This window comes from Poecilia latipinna, unplaced genomic scaffold (assembly GCF_001443285.1).
Source record: "Poecilia latipinna isolate Pla-1442-1.1 unplaced genomic scaffold, P_latipinna-1.0 Scaffold960, whole genome shotgun sequence".
Taxonomy (NCBI): Eukaryota; Metazoa; Chordata; class Actinopteri; order Cyprinodontiformes; family Poeciliidae; genus Poecilia; species Poecilia latipinna.
Window position 1 is genome coordinate 380,275 of NW_015113576.1, and position 8,061 is coordinate 388,335.

Sequence of the window (8,061 nt, forward strand, 5' to 3'; positions counted from 1 at the left end):
TGTTTTCATGTGTATCAGCATATCTCATGTATCCTCTCCAGTTTTACCTGTCCTTTCTGTTTCTTACCCCTGCGTTTCACTGTGCTGCGAAAAAGCATGTGAATTTCTTCTATTTGTATTGATTATTTATTCATTTTGCAGTACTTAATACGCTTCAGACCCAACATGAGGTTAGGATAACCTGATGATGCTGTGGTCTTGAAATGATGATGTCATTGTTTAAAAGATGTCCAATCGAACCTGGAGCTGTGAGAAAAGTAATTGCCCCTTTAAGCCTAATAACTGGATGTGCCCTACTTCTTTGAGGTAACTGGAAATTACTCTTTTACATCACTGGTCCGTCTTTACAGACTTAATCTCAATTCAGCTACATCCGGGGGTTTTCAAGCATGAACGATCCGTTTAAGATCAGAATGTCAGTCAGAGTTAAATCTAGAATTGGCGACGCCATTCAAACAAACAAACAAAAAAATGTGTTCAATTAGCCATTCAGAAGCGGAAATGCTAGTGTCCAGGTCACTCTTGAAAATAGTTATTGGATTTTTTTTTTTTATTTTGTTACACAGGCTAAATAAATAAATGGTTGTCCTGTTACATTAGTCAGGTGTACTACAGTTTTAGGTCCCAAATTGTTGGCTGGGCATTTGTCTTTCAGGATTTTCTGCTTGAGAGCAAAGTTTATATAACTCCACGAATTCAGAAGTAACCTCAGATCATGACATTAACCCTGTATGATGTAGTTTTGCATCAGATGTTACAGGGCACGCTCTATCTATCCAGAAAGTTTTCCTTGTCATCCAACATTTTTTTTTTTGTTAAATATCTTAAATATTGCCGTTTAATAAATGTAAGACAGTCTTTGTGTTCTTATTCGTCAGCAGTGTTTTTTTGGCCTTGGAACTTTTGCCCCAGACTCTTTCTCACTGTTGATTCATGAGCACTGAAATTAACCGAGGCGAGCGAGGTCTGCAGCGCCTTAGAGATTGTTCTGGGGTCATTTGTGACCTCCTGGATGAGGAGGTATGAGGTAACTCCTCAGGTTTTCCACTGTTCCATGTTTTCTCTATTACTCCATAATGCCTCTCACTCTGGTTCGTTGGAGTTCAAAAACCTTTTCTAACCTTTTCCAAATTGATGTAAGTCAGTGACTTTGTTTTTCATCAGCTCTTAAGTTTATATCAGCGCATGATGAGTCACTGTAATCTTTCGGCCTACTTTGTGCTGTCAGATTCGTTCTGTCTTGGTGGTTTCTTGATTTAACAGGTCAGGCAGTAAGGCCAGGGTGTGGCTGGTGAAATTGAACTCCGTTTTCCAAAATATGTGGCTAATTACAGTTAATTTACAATTCAGCATTACTTGTCAGCTTTTTCCTTTAGTAAAAACCAAATCACCATTTCAAAAACTGCTTTCTCTGTTTGCTCTGCTCCGTTTCTTGTCTAATATTAAACATTTGTTTGACGATCTGAAACATTTACGCGTGACCGAGAAGAGCAAAATTTGGAGAAATCTCGAAGGTGTAAATACTTTTTTCACAGCACCGTGGGTAGTACGTACGACACGTTTGCTTCACTTTTGAGAAAAAAATCAAATCCAATCGCAACCCCTCCTGAGAAGGCAGCATGTTATTTCCACTCCCCTTCATCTACACTTCTCTCCCTCCTCAGGATGAGGGAAAGAGTGAGGAGTGAGGAACGGATAGGAGAGCATGGAGCGAGGTGTTGTCCAGGCCTGGAGGGGCCTCTGAGCAGTGTTGCTCAGAAACATAAACCGGACACACACACACACACACACACACACACACACACTCACACGCACACGGGGGCAGAGGGGTCAACATACAGAACCACACATATTCAAAACATGCACTTAAATGATCCCATAAAGCCTGCCTCCACACTGAAACAATCTGCTTAATACAAGCAAAAATACAGTGTTTGTCACACAAGCCTAACAAATGGCCTGGAAACACTCAGTCAGGTGCAGTAAAGCGTGGCACAGAGGCAAAAATGAGTCTCCAGTCATCACAGGGGGACACTTAGCCCATCATACTGTACACAAACCGTACAGTATATCACAGACGAGTCATGCGCACGTACACAAAGAGAGCGAGCAGAAGAGAGAAGAAACAAGAAAAGCATTTTTGAGTCTGGGTGTAAGATCAGGAGACCCCTCATTCACAGACGTACAACTCATGGTGTGGTTAGAAAATAATTAGTGGTGGGCTTTGAGTGCGCACACTCATGCACACACACATGGACTTGCCAGTCCAGTGGTGGGGCGACACAGACAAACAAATACCCTGCGCGAAGCACGTTGGCAACAAGTGGGCGGTGGAGTTGTTGTGGTGCAAAAGGGTCATGCTCTGCTTTCTCAAGGCAACGGTTCGGTGAGAAAAAACCGGGGAGGGAGGGAGGGAGGAGGGGAGGAAGTAGATGAGTGTGGTTGGACGTAGGGAGATATTGACACACTCGCTCTTTTTAATTTCCCACATCAAAGGGGCGTTTGAAGACACAGCTGGGGAGAGAAGAAAAGAAAGAGTGAAGTTAGTCACTCTCCCTCATTGCCGCATGATGGGGGTCTCCTGGGTGGTTCTGAAGCACAGAGTCTGATGTTGGGCCCATCCACCAGCTTTGGTTGTTCACACACTTTTATAGATGCAGGGTGGCTGCCCTTTTAACAGGGGATGGTGTGTGCCTGGTTCTCAGCATTCAAAAAAAAAAAAAAAAAAAAAAAAAAAAAGGATCATGCATCTTTGTTTGTGTGTGCGCGTGAGAGAGAGGGCACATCGCGTTGCATCGGAAAAGGGGGAATCCAGGGTTTGTGTAAAAGGGTGTGCATTCACTGTACGCGTGTAATTATGGGTATGTGGTGCGGCGTCTGCATAACGTGCGTGAGCATCGGTGTTTGTGTGTGCCTGTGTGCGACAGTGTGTTTGTGTGTGGCCTTCATATGCTAACCATTACATCACCAATCTGTGTAAACCACCATAGGAGGAGAAAACAGAGTGAGACGCTCAGACGACGACCTCAGAGACATCAGAGAGAAAGGGGGAACCTGTGACAGGGCCTGCACTGCCGGCCGGCCTTCCTGCCAGACAAACTTTACTCACACAAGCTCCCCTCGACTCGCCTTACACTGGCTTTCCTGTGCGCCATGCATGTATTCACACATCATTACACAGACATTAAATCTCTCGAGTGCCTCCCGCTCTTCACCAACCTCTGACTGAGTTCACGGCAAAACAAACCTCAGATTCGGGCAAAGTCTGATTCACGTTATGTGATTACTGGAACGGCTACCAGTCAGAGGCATCGGGCTTCTTTCACATTACAAATGTGGATCGAGCGTCGGTGCAACAAGTGCACAAAAACATAATTGGTTTTCTCAAAGTTTCACTGTGTGTTGATGATCCTTTAGTTTACACGCAAACACAAATGTCAGCTTTTTCTGTGAGTCGCATTTTGTAAAAAAAAAAAAAAATGATTCATTTGAATTTGTGAGTGAAAAGTAAATTAGCAACGTCGCATGGAAGATCGGATTGTGTCTGCTTTAATACACGTTTCTTTAAAGATCCATAATTTATGTTGCAAAAAGCAGCTAAACGCAAAGCCAAGTTTTACCACCATGGCAATGAGACTCATTATAAAAATAAATTACACTTGTGTTCAGCTCTGACACAGCAACCACTTGACTTTAGTTACAGGGCTGCATGAAAGTCTTAAACCACCTCTGATTTCTTGATGTTTTGCTTCCAAGGAGCCAGACTTTCTTTCAGTCTTTTAAAACGGTCTTCACCGATATTTCTCCATGCTTTATGAAGGGTTTTAAGGACGTCTCTCTCCAGACTTTGGCAGTCAATACACTCATCTTCTGTCAAGACGATTTCATGCTGTGCAACATGTCTTCAAAAATAAATAAAAAATAAATAAAATTCAGGAAAAACTTCCGCAAAAAAGATATAGATCCAACTAGGTTTGTTCTAAGCCACCACTTATTCTTTCTTATGACCATTTCTTTTAAAATGGATGTAATCAATATTCTAAAGGTCTTTTTAAAGGTTTGTGTCTGGAAAACTTCCAACAGAAGGTATCCAGGATGGATCCTCATCAGATCAGGGAGTGTCTGATTCGTCTTCCCATGGAGGCTTAAGCTTGTGGTCCCCCAATAGTTGATTTCTTAAAGATTGCTACCACCATCCTGGTTTATCGTTCCAAAAGCGTTGCCGAGGTCCTTTGTGTAATATTAAACAAATGCGATAACCACCACAAACCGTCAACGTCCAGAGCCTTCAACATCAATGTTCAATCCACTTCTTTTCCAAGTCCGCAGACTCTGCCTCCTGCGACAGAGAACTGTGAGCCATGCTTTTAACTAATGACTCACAATGGTTAAAAAATACTATTTTTCATCTGTCAAATGGTGCTACATCTGATATTTTTCCCAGCTCCGTACTGCACCAAAGAAATTGTAGCAGTTTCTATCATTGTCACAAATGCCTGAAGACTTTGCTTAAAACTGCCTGAATGAATGATTTAAAGGCAGAGTAAAGTAACTTAACATATTAAATGACATTTCTCTGAAATAATGAGCTATTCAACTATAAAGGACAGAAAAAAAAAAAAAAAAATTGGTCAAAGTTCAAAGAAAAACTTCTGCAACCTGAAATTACTCATGACCACTTCAAAAGTTCACAGGAAGTCTGGACCCCAGGAAGAGTAATAACGACATGAAGGTTGACTCAAGACTTATGCACAACGCTCCATCAACCTTTCTGAGAAATTAACATCCTGGTTCCGGGTTATGTGAGAGAAAGACCATAAAATGCCAATTACCGAAGAGGAGTCACGCTTTAGTTTAATGTCCCCGATATTATGTAACACATCAGCCTTAAAGTGAGCGCCGCTCCGATGTGTGATTAGAGTTATCTGACAAGGAAGAGAGTCACTGAAAATGCATTTTGTTATGTCGGGAAATTTTTTTTTTTTTTTTGTGTCATTTGCTCTTGTGTGATTACGGCCGCGGCCTGATTGCACGAACAAATACCAAATAAGCCCAATAAATGTTTATTGCCGTGGCTTAATTTCCACGTCCAGGTGGATGATAAAATGTTCCTGTGGATTTTAGGGTTTCAGTCTCATGTTCTTGCTTGCCTCAGTGTGTCACGAGCAAACAGTGGAAGCGCTGGCGTTGACGCAGCGTCACTGCAGCGGTGAAAGGGATTATGAGAGGAGCAGTTGCAAGAAATTCATTATTTTTACGCTGTACCCTCATTTCCTCGAGGGAATTCCAGCAGGGCCTGAGCAAACAAATCCGGAGATTACGTTCAAAGGGAAAACCAAAAGGTCCGAGCTATTACTGTTAATATTTACTTTGCTATAACAGTACGCTTAAAAGTTTCCCCATGACCTCTACAACCTCCACTCTTCTTGCCCACGCTCTGTCGTCCATTCATTTTTTCTCCAGCTCGCTCCCGGGCGGCAGCGGCAGCAGCGTGTCTGATCTGGGAATGCTGCCATGGCGACGTTAGATTAACTCACTGCCCACCGAGATCGAAGCCTCGCGACCTCTTATCCCCCCGTCTCCCCAAACGTGCGTCAGAGAGCAAGTGAGTGTGTTATTAGTTTGGGGGTGTTAAGGAGAAATACTGACACACGGGAGGAGGTTGAATTCATTGGGCAATAAAGTGACGTCTCTGACTGTCTTTTTCTCTCAGTTAGACATTAGGAATAATGTCCCCTAAATGAAGAGCGTCCAATTGAGCTACAGCTCTGTCCTGCTCCTCGGGAGAGTGTTTAGCTCAGAAAACTCAAATTGGACAGGGTTTACAAATCAATTACCCCTTTCTTCTTTCAAGCCTCTTGAGACAGATATGGCTGCTGTGCATCTGTTACTGGGCTTTTTTATTACGCTATTAAACGAGGACCTTAACCAGCATCATTACTGCAGGTTTCCTCTGCTGGCTGAGCTCACAAAGCTGTGCAAAGGGCAGGATGCAGGGATGAAAGGGAGCGCATGAGGCAAAAAAAAAAAAAAATGTTTAAATCGCCTCTCTATTAGGCTCACATTTACAAGGTTCATTTTGTTTGGAAGCCAAACTCTATGGTATGTGACAAAACACAGTGTATGAGTGTATGCACGGGCGTGTGATGGCGAGGCCCTCTACCCCTCCCTGACTCTGTGTTTCTCACCTGCTCTTGTCCCCACACCCGCCTCCACCCTCTCTAACTCTTACTGCTTCCAAGCAGCTCTCCCAGCAGGGGGGAAACCTCTAAATGAACAAGTCTGAAGACATAAGTCACAGACGGAGTGTGAGAAGGAAGAGAGAAGAGGAGCGCGAGAGAGAGGGCGGGGAAGAAAGCTAGCCACGCAAAGGGAACTTTTTACTGTGCAAACACAATTTCCATCCAGCCTGTATGCTCTCTCCATCTCAGACTGGTGTTAATCGGCTGGAGAGGCCGGTCCCGTCTCAGAGCGCTCAGGTTCTCCCCTCCTGCACCTTTCATCGCCCTTCTCAGTCGCCCTAAACATTCTTTCCTCCTCTGTCATTGACTGTCCTGTCTGCATCCCCCCCCTTCTGCTCACCTCTTCCTCATGTCACAATGTTTATCCATTTATTTTCCCCTTTCACTGATGCAGTACCTTACAAAAGTATCCCTACGAATGCTCGGCACTTTATCGGCCACCGTCCGCTTCAATATCTGGTACAGGTCTTTTGTTCTGTCCCCGTGTCAGCTTTGGACATCTCAATATTAAAATTTGCACCCAATTATATTTAGAAAACAGTTAAAGTTGGATCAGATTGGACAGCGAGCTTGTGCAAACATCAATCTTGAAGTCTTGGTACAGATTAAAATCAGATCTGAGACTGGATGTTGGCTGGGTCATTCTAACATAAAAATTCAATTAATTCATCGAAAAAACTTAATTTTTCTGGGGGAGGGGGCAATTAAAATGGCACATAGAGCATTCATAAATACAAGACAAAATACAGAAGTAGAAAGAAAGTGCAATATGCATTAGCAAGGTGCAAACATATGTGTTGGGAGGGAGTTGTGTGTGGAAGCTCTGGCTTTTGTCCTGGCCTCAAGTGTTTTGTTTCTGCAGAACGACAAAACACCTTCAGGTCAACTCTAAACAGTTTTCCTCTTAATGTTCAAGAAAATCGTGACTCTGCCACCATCATGTGTCACCATGGGTGTGGTATTTTCAGGGTAATCTGGGATTTCCACCACCCATAGTATTTCATAAACAGTACCAGATCACCTTCTTCATTCAGCTTTTCTTTCTTAACAGTAACTTTTTGCTGATTTAACACGAGGCATGACTAATGGTTGTCCTGTGGAAAGACTGATTGTTTCTCTCATTAATGCTCCCTTTAAGATTGAGTTAAACTGAAGAAACTATTGTCTTCCAATTCATTTGGTCTTCCAAATACAATCCAAGATAAACGAAACAAAAAGAAAAGTGTAAGGTAACAAAAAGGTGTGTTCAAGGGTATGAATGTTTTTTTTTTTTTTTCATACAGTGCAAAAGCAGACCAATTAACATTTTGCTTTTTTAACTTTCTTACAGTGTAGAGTGAAAGTCCAGCTCCTATATTTGGTGCATTCCTCAGCAGACTCAGTAGTTCCCCGAGAGACTCGAGCCTCTGACTCTTTGTCTGTCTTGCACCATTTGCGGTGAGTTACTCCATCTGCGTGTGTCTGCGAGTGATGTGCTCTCTATCAGGGCTGACCGCCAGTGGCCGGCGCGCCGTGCGTCTACGTCAGCCAGACACTGAACCCGTTGTCGCGTTGTCCTACGGAAGCAGAGAGCTGCTGACAAACACATGGGTAATCAGTGAGTCCGGTGGGGAGAGAGAAAAATGGGGCAGAAGGTCCCGGAGAGGCGAAAGTGGGGGGGGAAGCAACAAGAGCGGGAAGACATAAAGGAACATGACTTGTCTGATGTCACGGCCTGCCCTATCGAGTGACTTTGTCAACATGACATGATCTCAGCCACTTCGGCGGGGTTGTGAGGATGCCCTTTTTGCTGGCAGATTGACAGCCACACACTCGCACA